Source organism: Choloepus didactylus, chromosome 5 (genome assembly GCF_015220235.1).
Source record: "Choloepus didactylus isolate mChoDid1 chromosome 5, mChoDid1.pri, whole genome shotgun sequence".
NCBI classification, from domain to species: Eukaryota; Metazoa; Chordata; class Mammalia; order Pilosa; family Megalonychidae; genus Choloepus; species Choloepus didactylus.
In genome coordinates, this window is record NC_051311.1 from 94,098,192 (window position 1) to 94,118,058 (window position 19,867).

The following is a 19,867-nucleotide window of genomic DNA, read 5'->3' on the forward strand; positions in this document are numbered from 1 at the left end:
ACAAGGAGAATAAGGAACTTATAGAATATCCTTTGTGTTTGTGTGGAGAATAGTATATTTTGCAAACATTAAATTTTACAAAATTATTGGTTCATTTGGGAAATTTAGCAATGCATAACTAGAAAGCGAAACAAATGGAAAAATGAGGCAATTATTAATTCCTGGGAGAAAAAGTACATATAAAATCATAGTAGATTATGAAATCAAAGTGTTATGTCTAAAATTGATGGATCAACAAATAGTAATGCAGGGATATTATTTTTAAATATGCAGTTACATATCAGAATGAATTGTTAAGAAAGTTGAAATGAATTGTTAAGAAAGTTCCCCTTGAAGGAGGAGAACAGGGGTTGGTGACAGTAGTAGCAGGACAATCTTGTTATTGAATATAAGCCTTTTAGTGCTATCTAACTTTTTAAAAGTTCATATATTATTCTGACAAAATAAAAAGACTATATTTATCTTGTAATACTTTACAGAAAGGTACAAGTCTAATTCTGGGATATGATTCATCCCTCTCATATTTTAGGGTAAAGCAAGTATGTATTTCAATAAGCTAAATATTCCTTTCAACAGTCCTAAAGCTTTGAAAATGTGGGTTATGTGACAATCATTCTTAATACATTTTTCTTCACAAGAATATTCCTAGTATTCTTTTAGAAATTCAGATTCTGAGAACCAGCATACAGCATACTTTTATAAAAAGTTTTGGTTGTTGGAAATCCCATTTACTTCAGCAAATTTTGGTAGTTTATCTTGAGATATTACAAAATCCATCCCACTTTGTTTCACTACTTAGGAGCACCCTAAAAAGTCTTCAAATTCTGCATTATTTGTAGGAATCAGAGTAGATTATGAACTACTTAAAATTTCAATGGTTGAGTAGTTTTGGCAATCATTCCAAAAATATCACTTTCCCAGACTTTCCTTTTCCAAAGCAAAGAAGTCTAAATTTTTTACTTTTCAATGTAACCTATAAGCTATGTTAATATAGACTTTTTTAGATATATATTATAGAGACAAAAAAATTAATATTAGCAGAAAATAATAAGCTTGGATAGTTTGTGTATCATTTAGGCTTGTTCCTAACTGCATATTAGTATAATTGGCACAGAAGTTGCCTTTTTTTAATGATGAGGCAGAGATTACTATTTAGCCAAATCTCTTAGATTTGAATATGAGAAATCATTAGTGGAATCTGCCCCCACAATTCAAAGCTACAGAGACTGTTCCACTGCCCACCTGTTTTAAGGATTTCAGAAGTTAACCTTCCTACTTCAGTTTTGCTAACCAAAACTCGGGAGGAATAAGACCTTTTTTTAATTCTCCACTCCTCTCCTTTTATTATAACTTCCAGAAGATTAAATACCTACCATTTCTTTCTTTTTGGAAGAGCTCTTGTATTGCATACTTTGAAGACAAGTCTCTGTGAAAATTTGGTTTAGTCTTCACACTCAAAACTCAAGTGGAAATTGTGAGCTCTTTTATCTAAGCCAGGGCATTTTTGCGAGAATAAAACAAAGGGAAGGGATGGGACATGCAGGCAAAGCCAGATATGTAAGAATTAGTCACATTAGCAAAAAGCCATGTATATGATTATGCAAAATAGGGAGAAGTATTTCCACATAGAATTTTTTTGTGCTTATGACCATTTAAGTATAAAAACCTTTTACATTAGAAACATAAACCTACTTATGGGCTAGGAACATTATTTTAAAAAGGAAATATGTAGTATTATCATATACATTCTATTCATCAGATTTCATTCATTCTTTGCTTTCACTTTGGAAAAACAGTTGCAATTAATTGATTTAAAAAGAATTACAATAATGGGGAAAGTAATGATGATCTTAAGAGCAATCCAATCAAAGCTTTAGCTCTCTGACTTTGAAAAGCCGGCTCCTTACACATTAAGCAATTCCAGACACTGGTTGCTAGATGTGGAGACTCATTCTTTTCATCATCAAAGACCTGTATTTTTTCCAATTAAAGTAGCAGAAACACGAAGACGTGCCCAAAAACACCTGATAATGAAAAATACTAAATCTTTTCTAAAATTTCAAATTGACCAAGGTATAGAATCTGGTTCAAAGGCACAAGAAATACTATTTTTCTTGTACATAATGAACTTAAATGTCTTTTTTAAAGGAGCAAGTAATGAGAGGAAATGCCCTAATACAGGTTCCTCTTAGTTATGTGCCTGTTGCCTTCTGTCTCCTTTAGACGACTCGCCTAAGGAAACCTTACCAAGGCTGATGGCCTTGATGTCATTTCTGATGAGACAGTGAGGTGCACAAAAAATCATTTTGAAAGAAGTGGGACCTCAATATGTAATGAAATGTTCAGAGGGTAAAGCTTTGTTACTTAGCAGTACTTTGTCAGATAATATTTTTATTTTCATAAAGGCTACCAAGTATTGTATAAAAGAGATCCACTCAATCAAATGGCTAATATTTATTGAATACCTACCATGTGCCGGGTACCATGTTACACGCCAGAAAAACAATAATGGTCCAAACCACAAACAGTCTCTAATATTGTGGAACTTATAGTCTGGTGAGATAGACTGGCATTAATGAAATAACATAGAATCAAATGCATAAATACAAATGAGATTTTTTTTTTTTTCTTTTCTGAAGAAACAGTATTGTAGGATTCCACGGCAATATTATAGACTAAAGAAGTCAGGAAAGGTTTCTTGAAGAAGTAGCCCTTGAGCTGGTGTTTAAAGGACGGTAAAGATTGAACTAGGCAAAAAAATATTGGGGAGAGGGGAGTATGGACATGAAAAGTTGTCTGACAAAAAGAACAGTATGTGCAATGGCCCTGAGATGGCAAGAAACATGGTACACCTGAAAAACTAGGAGAAGGTGGCTGATACATATTGAGGAGTGGGGAGAGCATGGGGAGAGACAATGCTCCAAAGATAGATAGGATCTAGAACCTGAAGGGTTTTGAAGATCATTTCAAGAATTTTAATCTTCTTTATTGTTGATTTGGTTGATTGGTTAATTTATTGATTGCCTTTTATGCTCATGCTGAATTCCACTGTCCCACAAACATACCACAGACAAATATTCTATGCACTGAATGAAAATTCATTCATTAAACAAGTATTTATTGAGCAATTTTATGTGCCACACACTATTCTAGGACTGGGGGAGCAGCAGTGAACAAATAGCTATAAATCCCTTATGGATCTTACATTTATAATGAAGAAGAGAGAGAAATAATGACATAAGGAAAATATAAGTTGGTTAGATGTCAAGTGCTAGGGAGGAAAATGAAACGGGATGCAGAGCAGGAAGTGAAAGAGATGTTTCTTTGTGTTTGAATACATCCTTGCTGATACTTATTGTTTTGTATGCATATACTTTCAATTCATATAAATGGCATTGTATAATAGATCTTGTTTAGTTTCTAATTTTTTCTATTTAGAATTATGTTCTTAAGCTTCCTTCATGTTACTAGGTGTACATTTTATGTATCCATACACCCACTGATGGAAAACCAGATCACCGCCAATTCTTTGCTTTCAAGAACAATGCAAAGCCCTATTTACATGGATTGTGTGTGGACGGATGGGGGGTGCAGAAAGAGAGGATGGTAGTAAGAGAGAGATAGGGTTGGCTTTACGTTTTGAAAAGATAACTCTAGATGAAATTTAAAGAATGGAATGAAGAGAGCACAGATTATATGTATTGCAGCGATCCAGGAAGAAATAGCTTAGACTAGGTTGGTGGTAGTAGTAGAAATGAAGAGGAATGGAAGAATTCAAACAGTGTTTCGAAAGTAATGTTGATTGGACTTGGTGATAGAATGAATATGAAGCTAAAGGAGAGGGATATGTCAAGAACAACCCCTAGGGTTTTAACTTAGACAACTGGATGGATATGGATTTATTCACTGAGATAGTGAGCACTGGAAAATAATCTTTTAAAAAGAAAGACACTGATTTCAGTCTCTGAACGACTGAGTTTGGGATGTTTCTAAGTTGAGTTGTGGAGTATGCAGACGGTAAAAAGTTTGGAGATAAGGGCAGAGGATTGGTTTTAAAATACACATTTGGGAATCACAAATAGATAAAAATGGAAAATGGGGTTGCATGTATTTATTAGGTAGACAGCATAGAGTGAAAAGAGAAGTGGTTCTAAGACTGAGCCCAAGAAATTTCAACTTTCACCTGGATTTGCTGGGGAGGAATTAGGGAAGGGGCAGGAATTGAGGCTGCCAGAGTAGAAAGGAAGCATATCACTCTATGGTATGCAAAGGATTTTATGAAGAAGTTGATGGGAATTATTTGAGAAGAGAAGTAATTAGATTAGATTTGGGTATTAGAATGATTACCCTTGCATGAAGAGAGAGAACAGTAAGGATGTTATTGATGTTCCAATATGAATATGAACTACAGAAGGAACACTGGGAATAAAGAAGAGGTGACACATCAAAGAGAAAGAATTGGAACCACCAAGTGATTGCATGACTGTTATGGTGAATCAAGGATGACTCCCAGGTTTCTGGCTAGGGCAGTTGTGTAAATGACTATGATAGTTACTAAGATTGAGAATACAGGAAGGACAGAAGTTGAGGAGATGTATGCTTAATTTTGGAGAATCTGAGTTTATGTTTTGTTGAAGGACACTCCAGATGGATGCTGCATATGAACTCAGACCCAAGAACTATATCTGAGTTGGTTTAGAGTAGGTCAGTTTACTGGTGTACATGTAGACTGAGAAGAAAAAGTTTTGACACCAGCCAGTAGTGAGAAGCCGGACAGAGCAACAGACGTAATCAAAGATGACTGAGACTAAATTGTCAGACATAAGAGAAAAACCAGGAAGAAAGAGGGAGAGGAAGGTATCTGATTTATAAGTATCCCAAGGCCTTAATTATTTTCTCTTAAATGCTTTTCATTGTGTGCTAGTTGTTGAAAAGTTTTCTAAAATGTTATTTCTGCACACATGCTCTAAAATGTTATGCTGGTTTACCTCTGGGGTCTCTTTTACATCTATACACAATTTACCTGTGATTGTGATGCCCTACTTTTGACAAAGAACTCAGGATTATAGTGTTTGAAATTTATAGCATCAATAAAGTTTTAACATATATTTAGAGTGACTGCTTTATAAAATTTCCCCTTGTCTTGCAGTTTACATGCCCTTGTATTCTGCTTAAGCTACTCCTCCTATATTTTGCTTTACATTTTCTGCTTTCTTTGCATCTGTTTTACACGTATGTGAGCTCTTTCTGCTATCATAAAAGATTTCACTACTTCTACTTTTAAACATTTACCCCCTTCTATAAAAGTAGCACATATTTTCCAAGGCCTGACAGGCCTGCGGATACTAACAAAGTTATATTAACAATACAACACCATTGTTTTTTGAACATAGTTACTTTTATAATGACTTTGTCCTTTGTTAAGTGCCTCCACCTGCAATACTGGACATAATTGTTTACCAACCTGGCATTTTTACACTTTCCCTTTGTTTGGGGATCCAAACAATACTTACATCGTGTAAGTATTGTGAGAAGGATGATCCCACCACTTACTGCAGAGTTACAAGAGAAAGTGTCACCCTGAACCTTGGCTGCTAGGATACAGTCATGTGACCTATGCTCAGCCAATCAGATGCCGTTTCCCAGGTCTTTGAATCTGGAGTGATTGACCTATTGAAGCAGAAGGAACTAAGACTTTATTTCCATGCCAGAAGCCCTGCCACTTAGTGTCCAATGGTAGTGGTCCAGTGGAAGTTGTCCAGTTTCCAGGGCTGGCAATGGAGTCAGAAATAAGAGATACTTAAAATTCTTCCTTTTGCATGAACTTGATGCTGATTTGGTGGCTCAGCTTTCCTTGATCACTCTTTTAAGAGCTTGGTTCTCTATATTTCTTTTTGATTCTGTGAAGTACTAAATATTGGCACTAATAAATTCCTTTTCTGCTTAGTTAACTAGAATGTACCAGATGTCTGTGGTGCCCTGTGCTATATTCTCATGGCTAGTTTCAGTTGCAGATGTGGTGCACAGTTCCATGAAGCTCAGAATCTTTTTTTTTTTTTTTGGCTGATAGCATCTCACCTCTAGTGCTGTGCAAGCTCATTTAGTCTGCACCATCACAGCCTAGAAGATACCCTTGAGGGACAAAACTTACTTGATTCGGTTGGGAGCCAGTGGACAAATTCTCCAGACTCCCATACTTGAGGAAGACAATTCTGTGTACTTCTCAGAAGTTATTATGGAATTGAACCCCAGTTGACAAGAATGATGACCTCAATAATACAAACAATCCTTATGTGATTTTCCCAACTTCCCTATCTCACTCTCCCATCTCATTCACTCCTACTTTCTGAGATTACCTAAAAAACAAATTATTCATACTCAAGACAATGTCTCAGGTTCTGCTTTTGGAGGAAACCAAACTAAGACACAGATCAGTTTCTGTTGTTAGGAACTAGAAGCGTTACCGGCACAGGGAAGTGTCTCACAAATAGGTCTTCTTCTGCATAAGGTTGCCACAGTTCTACCTGGCATCTGCAAGGGTGTTCTGTGTCCAGAACACACTGTGTCTCCTGTCAAGCATCTGCCAGAACCTGCTGAACCCCACCTGGGACTGGCCCTGCCATCACTGCAGTGGGCAACAGAAATCCCCTTACTCGCCCACGACTTCTACCAGGAACTGCCAGCAAAGCCCAATTATGGCTTGTTCTCGGAATACATTTTCTGCAGTAAAATTCCCCAGCTGATATATTGTTGGTGAAGCACTCTCTCCAGTTCATCAGCAATTTTCAGAAATGGGTTAGCCCAATAGAAGACATATCTTAGGTTCTCTTCTAACTTCTAGTAGATTAAAGTCACCATATAAGAAATACTGTCAGCAGAAATGTCTGAATCATATTTAGATGTAGACTTAACCTGAGATCTATATTATTAAATATACTGGGTAAAAGGAAGATGGTAGTCAGCCCGGAGATTGGGCTTCATGAGAACAGTAAAAGTGAAAGCTCTATGAGGAAGAAACTTTGTGGATTCTGTTCACTGCTGTGTCCCCAAAACTAAGAACAGTGCCTGGCATTAAATAAATATTCAATAAATATTTTTTGAATGAAAAACTGTGTTATTTTGTGTACTAATAGAATATTTTCCTTCTTTCCCTGATGTTTTCTTTCTAAATTGATGGCTTCACATGTGATGGTGTGGAGGTGGGTGTATATGAGTTCACCCTAGGCAAATCTATGAAATTCCAGAGCATGGTTCCTATTTCTAGAAGCTTCTTTCAGCATTTACCTTGGTCTGTATCTATAAGGATTTGATGCATTCTTGCTTTCATCACCTCTTATGTCTGATAAACTAGGAAAGACTCTATTCATTCAGCAAACAACAGGAGCTATTTTATAAAATTGTTATCTTAAAAATAGAGGATTTCATGGTACAGTAAATAATCTTTATTTTTAGATGGATTGACTAACAACCTATCATCTAAAGTTCATTCAAGTGCCTACAACCCCTGCATTACATTTTAAGGTTGTGTAATTGGTACATTAAGCAAACAGGACACAGAGGATGAAATGCTAAAGCAATGTTTTTGCTTCCATTGTTTCTTTATATCTGTTCAGTGAGCTAGCTATTCCTCTTCCCCTTTTTTTTTAAAACTTGAACAAGCTCCAGATTTATCTGTTCACTTTAAGGTAATAATAAGATGTACCCTCAATTTAAATAGGAACATATGGTTTTGATTTAGTAATCAACCATCAGCTCTCATATTATGTGTAATGGTGAAGTTCACATGTCACCTTGGCTAGGTTACCATGCTCAGTTGTTTGGTCAAGAAAGCACTGGCCTGTTTGTTACTGTGAGGGCATTTTTTGGATGTAAATCATCACTCGGCTGACTGCACCTATGGCTGATTATATTTACAAGCAACAAGGGAGACTGTCTTCAGTAATAAGAGAAGTCTCTTCCAATCAGTTGAAGGCTTAAAGGGACAACTGCTGATTTCAGCAGTCAGAAAGAAGAATTTCTTTCTCTACTTCAGCCAACCAGCTTCTACTTGGGAATTCATAGAAACCTTCATCAGAGAATTTGCACTTGCCAATTCCCACAGTCACATGAGCCAATTCCTGTAATAAATCTCTTAATATTTACACACACACACACACACACACACACACACACATCTTTTTGGTTCTGTTTCTCTGGAGAACCCTGATACAGAATGAATACTCTAAACTTGATTAAAAGTTAAATATTCTTCCCAACTGCTACACTTGTCAACCACAGTTTATGGGTTTCTGGCATCTCCAGGATTGCCATGGGGATGGCAGGAGATGAAGAGAGGGAGCAGTAAAATTTTGCTTGACCACTTCGTGGGTGGCTGTTCCGGTTTACTAATGCTGCCTTTTCACAAAACTCCAGAAATGGATCGGCTTTTATAAAAGGGAGTTTTATTTGGTTACACAGTTACAGTCTTAAGGTTATAAAGTATCCATCAACAAAGGGTACCTTCACTGGAGAAAGGCCACTGGCATCCGGAAAACCTCTGTTAGCTGGGAAGGCACGTGGCTGGCATCTGCTTGCTCCCAGGTTGCGTTTCAAAATGGAGTTCTCCCAAATGTCAGTGTGAGCTTCCAATGGCCATATTCAAAATGTGTCTCTCAGCTCTAGCTACTCTCTCAGCTCCTATGCATTCTTCAAAGTGTTCCTCTAGGCTGGAGCAAGCTTGCTCCTTCAGTCTGAGCTTACATAGTCCTCTAGTAAACCAATCAAGGCCCATGCTGAATGTGCAGGGCCACACCTCCATGGAAACCATCCAACCAGCATTATCACCCAGAGTTGGGTGGGGCACATCTCCTAGAAAAAACCCAATCCAAATGTTTCAACCTAATCAACACCAATAGGTCTGCCCCCACAAGACTGCACCAAAGAACATGGCTTTTTCTGGGGGACATAATACATACAAATGGCATAGTGGCCTTGTGCTAAGCTTTGAGATTCAGATTCTTCTTGTGTGAAATGGTTAAAATAATACTTTCACTAAAGAAACACTGTGAGAACTGGAGACAATGCATGCTAAACACCAAGCTTAGTACTGTTATTTGATGTCTGAATGTTGTAGTTACTATAGGTCCAAATGTTTATCCATGTGTGCATTCCCTTTAAGCCAAGAGGGTGCTCAGCCTGTTTATGGCAATCTCAGTAACTATTTATTGAGGACTTCAGGTTCATATCTCATCAGCCTTAGCTTTTAGAAAGCATTTCTACATGTCAAGACACAGTCTTTCTTTCTTCACCTTCTGTTATTTGTTCTAGTTCCATTAATTAAGGTCATTCAGAACAAATCTCATTCCTTATCACGCAATTCATCAGTCACTTAAATACAGTGATCACGTTCTCCTAGAGCCTTCTAAATAAAGATCCAACACAAAGTTTATGGCAAATCCGGGATTAACATTTGGACTTGCAATTCCTAGGCCTCTACTGTTCACTCGGATGATTAATTCTGACTTCTTCTGGGCCATAGTCATTTCCCACCAATGCCCTGGCTCCCTGGGGCACTGCAAGTCATTGGCTAACTTCTGCATTTTAATACATATGTTGAACTTATTTTTGCTGTGATGAGGATATATTTACAGCCTCCCCCGCCCCCCACCCCGAGGAGCTGGAGGAAGGTGCAGAAGTGTTGGACATCCTCACATGGACTGGTGTTGATGTTGTCACAAACATTGGGACTGGCGCTTTGATGTGCCGAGCCCTCGATCATGGGACTTGCACTTATGAAGCTCATTACTGTAAAGGAGAGGCTAAACTTGCATATAATTATGCCTAAGAGTCTCCCCCTGAGTACCCCTTTGTTGCTCAGATATGGCCCTCTCTCTCTCTAACTGCACCACCTTGGCAGGTGAACCCACTGCCCTCCCCCCTACGTGGGACCCGACTCCAAGGGGTGTACATCTCCCTGGCAATGCAGGATATGACTCCCAGGGATGAATCTGGACCCGGCATCGTGGGACTGAGAATATCTTCTTGACCAAAAGGGGGATGCAAAATGAGACGAAATAGTTTCAGTGGCTGAGAGATTTCAAATGGAGTCGGGAGGTCACTCTGGTGGACATTCTTATGCACTATATAGATAACACCTCTTAGGTTTTAATGTATTGGAATAGCTAGAAGTAAATACCTGAAACTACCAAACTCCTGAAGACGATTATATAATAATGTAGATTACAAGAGGTGACAGTGTGATTGTGAAAACCTTGTGGATCAAGCTCCCTTTATCTAGTGTATGGATGGATGAGTAGAAAAATGGGGATAAAAACTAAATGAAAAATAGGGTGGGATGGGGGGGATGGTTTGGGTGTTCTTTTTTCACTTTTATTTTTTATTCTTATTCTGATTCTTTCTGATGTAAGGAAAATGTTCAGAAACAGATTGCAGTGATGAACGCATAACTATATGATCGTACTGTGAACAGCTGATTGTATATTATGGATGATTGTACGGTATGTGAATATATTTCAATAAAACTGAATTTAAAAAAAAATACTTTTTTGAGTACCTGGAAAACCTAAGTTGGAGGTATGTGAACAATTTTATTAAACAACTAATATTTCATAGAGTCCAACTCTGTAATAAGTAGTTGTAGGAGTCTACCAAGAAGCAAGTGTGGTCTCAAATTGTATATGACAGAATTAAATCCACAGTATTTGTAAAGGTTCCCAAGGAATAGAAGACAAGCAACAATACAGGGGATGGGACTAGCTTGGATGGAAAAGAACATCAACCGGAGATAGTTTACAAATGAAGTCAACCTTTACATTAAAGATCAAATGAAATAGGAAAAAAAGAATAAAAGAATAAATAAAAGTAATTAAATATGTCTTCCTTCCTCTGTCAGCTCCAGGCCCTTATACACTCAGAAACAAACATTTTTCTCCCTTGCTTGGTCTCCTAATTACTTCTAAAAAGGTCTGCTAAGACAAAGGGATTGGAATTTGAAGATTAAAGAAGAAAAGGGGAAAATGACATATATTAGCAACTACCAGAGATATGAAAAAATTTGTTAAATGTTGAAGAGAAGTAACATCAACTATGAATTGAAATGATTTGGTCCATTCATGCAAACTTCAGTCAAATACAAATGCGTGAGACCCAAATGCCAAGACTGCTGATACCAATATACCATTGGGTTTAGAGAATAATATGGAATGTGTGGAAAATCAGAGTAAGAAATGTAAGTTTCTTAGCATGTAACACAGGGACCCACATAACTTTTCTTTGAACAGAACACTATGAACACACCCATTTCTAAGGCAATGTTGCTTCTTATACAGGACAGAGGAATCATTTTAGTTAAATTTGCTCTGTATTCAACAAAGGGCCATTGACTGGTGGGTAGATCAGCAAATATTATCTCCATTCTCATGGCTGTTCCCTATAGGTTTGTAGGAAAAAAAATATTGAAATGTAAGAACAACTGAATTACAAAATGTGTCATTTCCTAATAGGAGAAACTTTCTGATATATGAAATAGCAATATAGTAGAAAATCCACATAGGAATCAGAATCATCAGAGAAAAGCAAAGGATAAGCAAAGAAAGAAAAAAAAAAAGGAAGCAAAAATGTCAGTGATTTTTGGTATATTTGAAAGACCAGTTTAAAAAATCTTCTAAATTGTAAGAGGATGAAAATATCTATAGGAGCTAAATATTAAAAAGGAAAAAAAAAACACCCAAGAGTACTAAAATGAAGCTTAGTGTGAAGACAGGACCATGAGCATAAATGAAGAACATGTGTTATAACAGAACAAGGCAGCTGCCCAGTCAAAAATATCTTCAACTTCTGATTAATACATTTGCTTCTAAGATGAATGAATAAACATAACACTCTCTGAATGTGGACTTTTCATGAAAATAAACAAAGATCATGATGTATTATTCCTTCTCTGTCTTAGTCTGCTAGAGCTTCTATAATAAAGCACCACAAACAACAGAAATTTATTGTGTCACAATTATGGACTCCAGAAGCCTAAATCTGACATGAGAATGCTTCCTTGCCTCTTCCTAGCTTCTGGTGGTTTGACGGCAAACTTTGGGCTTCAATCTCTGCCTCGGTTATCACATGACATTCTCCCCTCTCCATCTGTGTCCAAGTCTCCCCTTCTTAGAAGGACACCAGACATTTTGGATCAGGGCCAACCCTTATCCAGTTTGGCTTCAACTTACTAATGACATATTCAAATGCCCTATTTCCAAATAAAGTCACCTTCACAGGACCAGAGGTGAGGATTTCAACGTGTCTTTTTGGGGGACACAGTTCAGTCCGTAACAGTCTTCAATAGTCAACACAGGCTTTGAAGAAGGTGAACTACAGCTAATCACTCTTAAGCTCTCTAGGGGTACAAATGAGTGTCCTGAAAAGTGAAAAAATTACCCCATGCATACTGAGAAAAAAAGAATGGATGAACTTGTAAATTTGCATTTCATTAATATATTAATTTTAACAATCTGGTAATGCACCAGTAGTTTTAGAGATCTAATTTAAGTCCAGTACATTCATTAGTTTGCTTTGCAAATATGCTACATACAGAATTTCTGATTAAAAATTCTGGGGCCAAAGAATATGCAGTTTCCAACCTCATTATAATAAAATTGGAAACTATCTAGTCATTTTTCTCAAGTGTATTCATATATGCTTAGAATATTTTAGGCATATAAGAACATCAGGTTTGTTTGCATTTATCGAATGTCTTTATAAATTAATTGTTGAGACAATTTATCAAATACTAATTTGAATATAAATTTACATGTATATTATATATCACTTCTAGACAGAAGATAGTTAAAATATTTCATACCAAGAAATGTTTTAACACATAGAATTGTAAGACAGTTTTTATAAATATACCCCACTTGACTGACATTGCCGAAGAATGTGATATTTAGATGAATATTGTAGCCTTTCCCGTTCAGAGTACCATACTTTTAAATTTTAATCAATTTTGAAGAAAATCTTTCTTACACATTAACTTTCTTCATGTAACTTAACCTTTTCTGGATAGCTCAGGGTCATTATTAATAAAATCAATAGCTGTCCTAGACTGCAATACCCTGCAGACTGATGAGTGCTCCCACTATAACAAATGACCCCAGATGACTCATTTCTTTAATTTCTTCTGTACACTTTTTGTACTTTCCCATGTCTATCACAGTCAAGTTGTCCATCTGCCTGCCTTCAGGAGTTTCCATCCCCACACACGCCCATGCATGCATCTTCCTCTAACTTGTTGCTACAGTTTATCATAAATGTGACGCTCATTAAATTGAGGGGAGTTGGTCAGAGAAGGAGAAGAATGGTTACAATTACCAAACATGTAGATACCATTTGAAAATTCATATTCCTGGACACCGTTGGAGGTAGAAATGATAGCAACTGCCCTTTTGCAGTGGGGTATCCTTCACCCCAAGTATAATAATACTTGCTTCTTCTCCAGGGAAGCCAGATGGCTGCATCAGAATTTTTTTCTTTGGAAGCTTTATGGAGACAATTTATTCTCACCCTTAGAGAGTGGGAGCAGAATTAGAAAGTATCTAATCCTCTTGGAAACCATCCTGAGGAAGAACACTTTCTGTTCCTGTGTACCACTCCAGAGGTAACAGATCCCTTTAGGAAATGGCACCCTCCCAGGTCAGATGACAGTGGCAAAGGGCAGGTTTCTCTGTAGCCATATGCATGCCCTTGGCTGTACTAGCCTTAGATATTGTGGGGGCAGAGTTGTGGGGAGTTTGAGAAAAAGAAATAAATCTCACCAGAAAATTTTAACTTAAGTCTTTTCCTTTTATTTTACCCATTATGGCTAGGTTTAGCTTAGTCTGAGAGCTCTGCATATTGTTTAAAACTTTTGCTTACTAATTCCATATGCTAAGCATTTGAGCTACCATCAGCTTTTGGCTTTTAAGTATGTATTTTTCAGATTTATCATTTTAGCGAAAGAAATCAAACTCACATATTACAAGAAAATCTAAAGCCACCCTAAAATAAAAAGAAAGAAGAGAAAGGTGGGGTTGGGGATAGAAATTTTATTAACAATGTTCAATTAATAATTCAATAACATTTTATATCCACTTCTTTTTAATTAATTTGACCAAGAATAAAATAATAATGAGCAAACCTATACCCCATTATAATTTACTGAAAACCAGTCATAAAACGTCAGTAAAATATCTAATGAATTCCAGGCACCACATGCTTACATTAGCTACACCTCTACATTTCTTTAGCATGAGAACACATATACTAATTCCTTTGTTATAAAATAACTTTTGAATTTGTATATTTTCCAATGTTTCTCAGGAGTTTTCTACCACTCCTAATAGGATTGTCCTCATTATTTCTATTCTCCATACTCTGCTGATTTTCTGTCTTGGAAGCAGAGAAATCAAGGAGTCTCTATAATATTTTTGGGAAAAATATGAAGAGAGCATCAACAAAGTCAGACATTATGGGGAGAGGGCAATTCCTATCAATCCAAGAAGTATTTAGGTGGTTCAAGCAATAGAACTTGGGTGGGGAGAGGGGTTAGTGGGGAATATGGTTTAATTAACCAAGTACACCAAGTTTAGGGTTTGAGTGATTTGACACATTGTGGCACCATGAATTACTATAGGGTAAATAAAATTATGGAAATGGCTATAGCAAGATAACTATATTCTGGAGAAAGTGGGGGGGTGGGGGGAGAGAGAGAGAGAGAGAGGGAAACAAACAGGTACAGGACACCAGAACAGGGACCCACAAGGTTAATCATGGAAATTAATCCAAGAATATAATTACTACAGTGATGATACAAGGTTAACCCAGGACCAGATTCCAAGACCCAATTGATGTGCAGCTCTACACTACCTACCCAGGCAGTGATGGGTCCCAGAGTCCTGGGGCAGGCTGAACCACATGTTGATGTTACAGGGTTTCCATTGTTGGGTTAGAGAAAGAAACCTAGGCATTCATCATTCAAAATATATTTATTGATCATTTCCTAGGTGCCACAGACTATTCTAAGCTTGAGAATTATCCATGATCCAAACAAACTTTCTGATCTCTTGGAGTTTACAAATGAATATAGAATATATTGTTAATTTTAACAAGTGCAATAAAGAAAAATGAATCAGAGAAAGTGGATGGAGAATGACAGCAGATGCAATTTAAGATACAGTGGTCAGGGAAGAGTTTCCTGAAGATATGACTCTTAAATGACTTTCTTTAAAGTGAGAAAGGAACAAGTAGATATTTGGAAGAAGAGTAGCTCAGAAGATGGAATGACAAATTGAACACTCTGAGTAGGTAGTAATATTCTTGCTGTGTTTGATGACCAGAAAGGAAGCCAGTGTGTCCCATCTAAATAGGCTGGAAACATTATAAATTGAACTTTTCATTTTGTTATAACTAATATTGATTTGTACTTTATGCTAGTTACTAAATTTCACAACTGTAGAATCTTTAAGAATTCACTGTTATTGAAACACTCCCATGCAGACAAGGTATGTTGACCAGTAGATCCTCATTTTACCAGGTTGCTACATATACATGTAGCCTACAGCAGATCTAAATGAACTGATTATTATCTAGGGGAAGACTGACTGTGTCAGCATATTAAATTTTAATCTGTCATCAATAATTTGCCATACTAGCCAGATTTTCCAAGCCTTCAACAAAGAATAACTTTCATATGGTATGAATATTCTACATGATTGTGTTTAAATACATGGCATCAGGGTATTTCTGAGAACTATCAATTGATAACTTTTAGTCAAACCACTCAGCATGTCTGTGTTCTGTGCAGCATGATCAATGAAGACCTCAAAGTTTCAGTAGAGTTTTTTGCAAAGTCTGAATAAAAGTTTCATTTTATTAAGCAATTCATAAAACCATCTACATCCAGTAAAACTTGGTTAGAGATTGAGATCAATGCTCTCTTAAATAAAGTACTTGTGTAGCAATAAAAATTAGGGCATTGCTTTTTCTATTTTTGATAGTTTTTATTCCTCCTGAGAGAAACAACAGAGCTGAGGTCAACCAGATTCTAGTCTTCTCTGTCCCTCAAATCAGGAATATAGAAGATGTAAGGAAGTAATATCTCAGGAAGTTTTCCTTTTCTGATTTGAAGTTCAGATACAAAAATGCCTTTTGTAAAGAAGGATGTTAGGTTACAGTTTTCAAATCATTACTGTGGACCAAGTCTCTGAAAACACTTTTCAGTTAGGCACCACTGAAAACCACTGGGGTCAATAAATCTTTTGTTTTATGAAGGACCATTTGTAAAATCTAAGATTTAACATGCAAGAGCCATGGATCATCATTATGGTGATGTTACTTCAGGGAAAACCTAATGGGGCCTCATATAAAAAAAGGCTGTAACCAATTTACCCAGACTCTTGCGTGCTTCCAATGAGAAGAGTCAATTTAGTGTCTTTAAAAGTCACAATTTTTGAAATTACCTATATAATGGCTTGTTGAGCTGTACATCAAAAGTTGCCACCTTTCTGTATGTATGTTATATTTTACAGTAAAGGGAATGGCTTAAGTTGTGGAACTGTGACCCATGACGCTCTTTCAAGTTTGCTCTCTGGCTACGTGTTGAATTGTACTTTGAATGTTATCAGTGTTACGTATGTATGTTGGCGTTCACAATAAAAAAAATGGATTTAAAAAAATAAAAGTCACTAAATTGTCAGAGCCAGTGAATTAATCTCAATATATATTCATAGCTGCAGCAATACACACCTTAACTTTATGAAATATTTATCACTAACATTGTTATGTTTTTGGCCTACCTAGAAAAACAACTCAGAGGGTTTAAAAATATTCACACAATAAGTAAAGCCAAATAAGTTCTGTTTGTAGAAGCAGTGGAGAGAAAAGCACTGTTCTGAGAAAATAAGTCAATTTTTTGATCACACAGTTTTTCTTCTGACTCAGTGACGGTCATGATAATTTTTTCAGGTGGAGTCTCAGTTTATCTTAGATAAAAACTACCAGGAAGGATGTACAGGAGTTGGGAAATATTTGTAATTAAAGACATGCACTTAAAGGGAATGAATTAGGTTCCTTCACCCTAGGTTTGACCAAATACTATTTTGGTATGTGAGAGAGTCAGTGAAGTAAGTCCTATACCCATGAGTGTTGGCCTTATTTTAACAATATAGCCCCCAAACATTGTTCCTGTTCATTTCATCTATAACTGAACAGAAACTTAGAGAACTAATAGTAAAATTGGTTAGTATCGTGGTTTAGGTGGCAGTGAATGATTCATTTCATTTTCTTTGCCTGTAGTCTTAAGTTAATATTATATAAATTAATTTAATAGTTAATAAATTGTTTAGGTCATTCCTTTTAGTCTCTTCTGGGAAAAATATTTAGAAATAGGTGTTTTCATTGTGTATTTTGGAAAAGGCTGAGCTTACAAAAGTCCCAAACCAAAGTAGAAGTTTGTTACATTTTAATGCAGAATAACATTTCCAGTCTTAGTGTCTTACAAAGAAGCAAAGGAAATGCAAAAATCATACACTCTTCTTCAATAGCTCTGAATGTAAATTGAATCACTTACAAAAAATTTGGCATTTCAAGATCTCAAAGGAGTAAAACTTCACTAAATGTGATTTCATCTACTGGGTAAATAAACATTTAGTGAACTTAATGTGTAGACGTTCAGTGTCCCTAATATGTACACCCAAACATATGGCCTAGACTCTTCCTACCAAAAGAAAGAAAAACAAGTATCAAAAGAAAAATGCTACAATCTGGATATGTACGAACAGCTGGACCCATTTAAATGCAAGCTCCCAGAATCTACCGGTATTAGGGAGGTTATTACTTACATAGTATAAAAATTTTTTTTCTTCTAATATGACACAAGGGAAAAGGAAAAATGAAATTTTATCTCATTTCAGTCTCCTGGAATGACAACAATCTCAGCATCAGTTTAAGCATTGATCAGCCCTTCAGAAATATTATTTACATTTCAATAAGTAGAACTTGGGCTTTTGGAAGATTGGTGTTTCTCAAGACTATTTAGTTTCAATGATATCTTTTTCCTTGGAATGAGTATCTCTTTATCACCCAATGCTATCTTAACTGGGAATAGAGATTCAAAATTTCAATAATAAATGCTTCAAGGTCATGCTAAAAAATGGGGTTGGTTTTAGTTAGTGAAGTAAAATGGAAATTTGTATAAAATTTGTTGTACCTCTTCTCTCATCATCAAAGACTTTAGCTAATTTTCTGCAAAATTATCTGTACTTAATACTTATTTTGCATAGGATTCCATGTGCTACCTCAGAAAGTACAACATTGTTTCATATATGAACATGAGAAAACTTGAATTCCACAGTTCTCTTAATAAAAGGTGTGCTGTAGACTCAAATTCCTCTACATAGAGAGGTTAGGGTCCATGATTAAGAGAAACCACTGCATTAAGGTGAGGGTGAGTGTCCTACTGCACTATACTCTGTCAGATATCCAAATAACAAAATGGTCTTCTTGATTTGATAGTCATAAAAATCATGGCAATTGTAGAATTATGTCAATTTGAAGGAAACATTAAACTTTAAAAATTGCTAGCAGACTCTTCAGTAGATAGAAAAATAGCTTTGTTTCACAGTGAAACTACAACAATAAAATAAGTTAATGGCTGGTACAATGGAAGAGCTGCTTGGAACATGACTGTGGATGATCTCAATTGGTGAATTAAATGGAGTCAGTCCAGGCAGAGTTCAAGGGACTAGGGACTAGTTAATTATGACTTTCAGAACACAGGCTGTGGCAGACAACTGGTGTGCAGTCAGTGAAACCATGAATGTAACATTCCAGGCAACTGGAAGAAGTAGGTAAGGCCAGATTCACTGATTTAGAGCCTGGGTAATTCAGCACTTTGGACATCCCCAAGAAAACCACTGCTTTCCAGGCTGTTAATAAAGTATTTAGCCTTTAGATTACCAAACCTCCTCATTCAATTCCACCTGTTTGGTGTCTCACCTATCCCTGCATGTGACCTTAATTATAAGGAAATTGTCTTCATTCACCCAAAGAGCTCTGTGGTCTGTGTTTCAGATGAAGCTAGATCTTCAGTAGTGACACGAAGTTTCTCAGTTTTGTTCCTATTACTTGTCAGGCTTGTCACTGGGCCTTGATCTATTAATCATAAATTCATCCCCTAAGAGGACCACTTATCCTGACCTAAAGGTATAGGAGTTCGTTTTGTTCAGAAGGTAGCGGTAGTAACCATGTGATTGTTCAACTAATTGCATTCACAAAGTGCTCTGAGTTTAAGAGTCCTTCACCCTTGGATAGCTCACTTTATTTTGTTTTCAAACAGCCCACACTGTGGTCCATTGTCACTAATCGATATTCTTCTGAGTGGGGTGGATAGATGAAGCCATTTCTACTTAAAACCATTAATCTGGCTGTTCTAAGTTGTTAACTCTAATTCTTTAATTATATTATAGCAAACTTGGGGGTGGGGCTAATAGTGGCTCATAGGGTATTAAGCACCGAGTAGCTAATAAGCTGTTGAACTGTTAATAGAATCCATATTCAATTGTTGGCTGATTGATCAATATACCCGACTATGTTCTTGAAATGTCCAGATAAGGAGAAAATGGGATATTGAGATGAGTTGGCAGAGTACCATTGACTAATAGTCAGTTTGGGGCATAAGGTTAGACCTCAGATATGAATAAACATAGTTTTCTAAAAGGAAAAAGGCTTATAAAAATCTCACTGAATTCTACTACATAGGTAGCTCATTTTGGCAGAGAAACCAATTACAAATCAAGAAATGCCGACAAAATATGCCATAAAAATGGCAATAATATCCACTTCC

At 36.4% G+C, this 19,867-nt stretch overlaps 1 protein-coding gene across 1 annotated transcript in view; it reads right to left on the reverse strand.

Moving 5' to 3' along the window:
- The window catches only part of MAGI2 (membrane associated guanylate kinase, WW and PDZ domain containing 2), a 1,506,415-nt gene that overhangs the window by 591,541 nt on the left and 895,007 nt on the right, over positions 1–19,867 (reverse strand).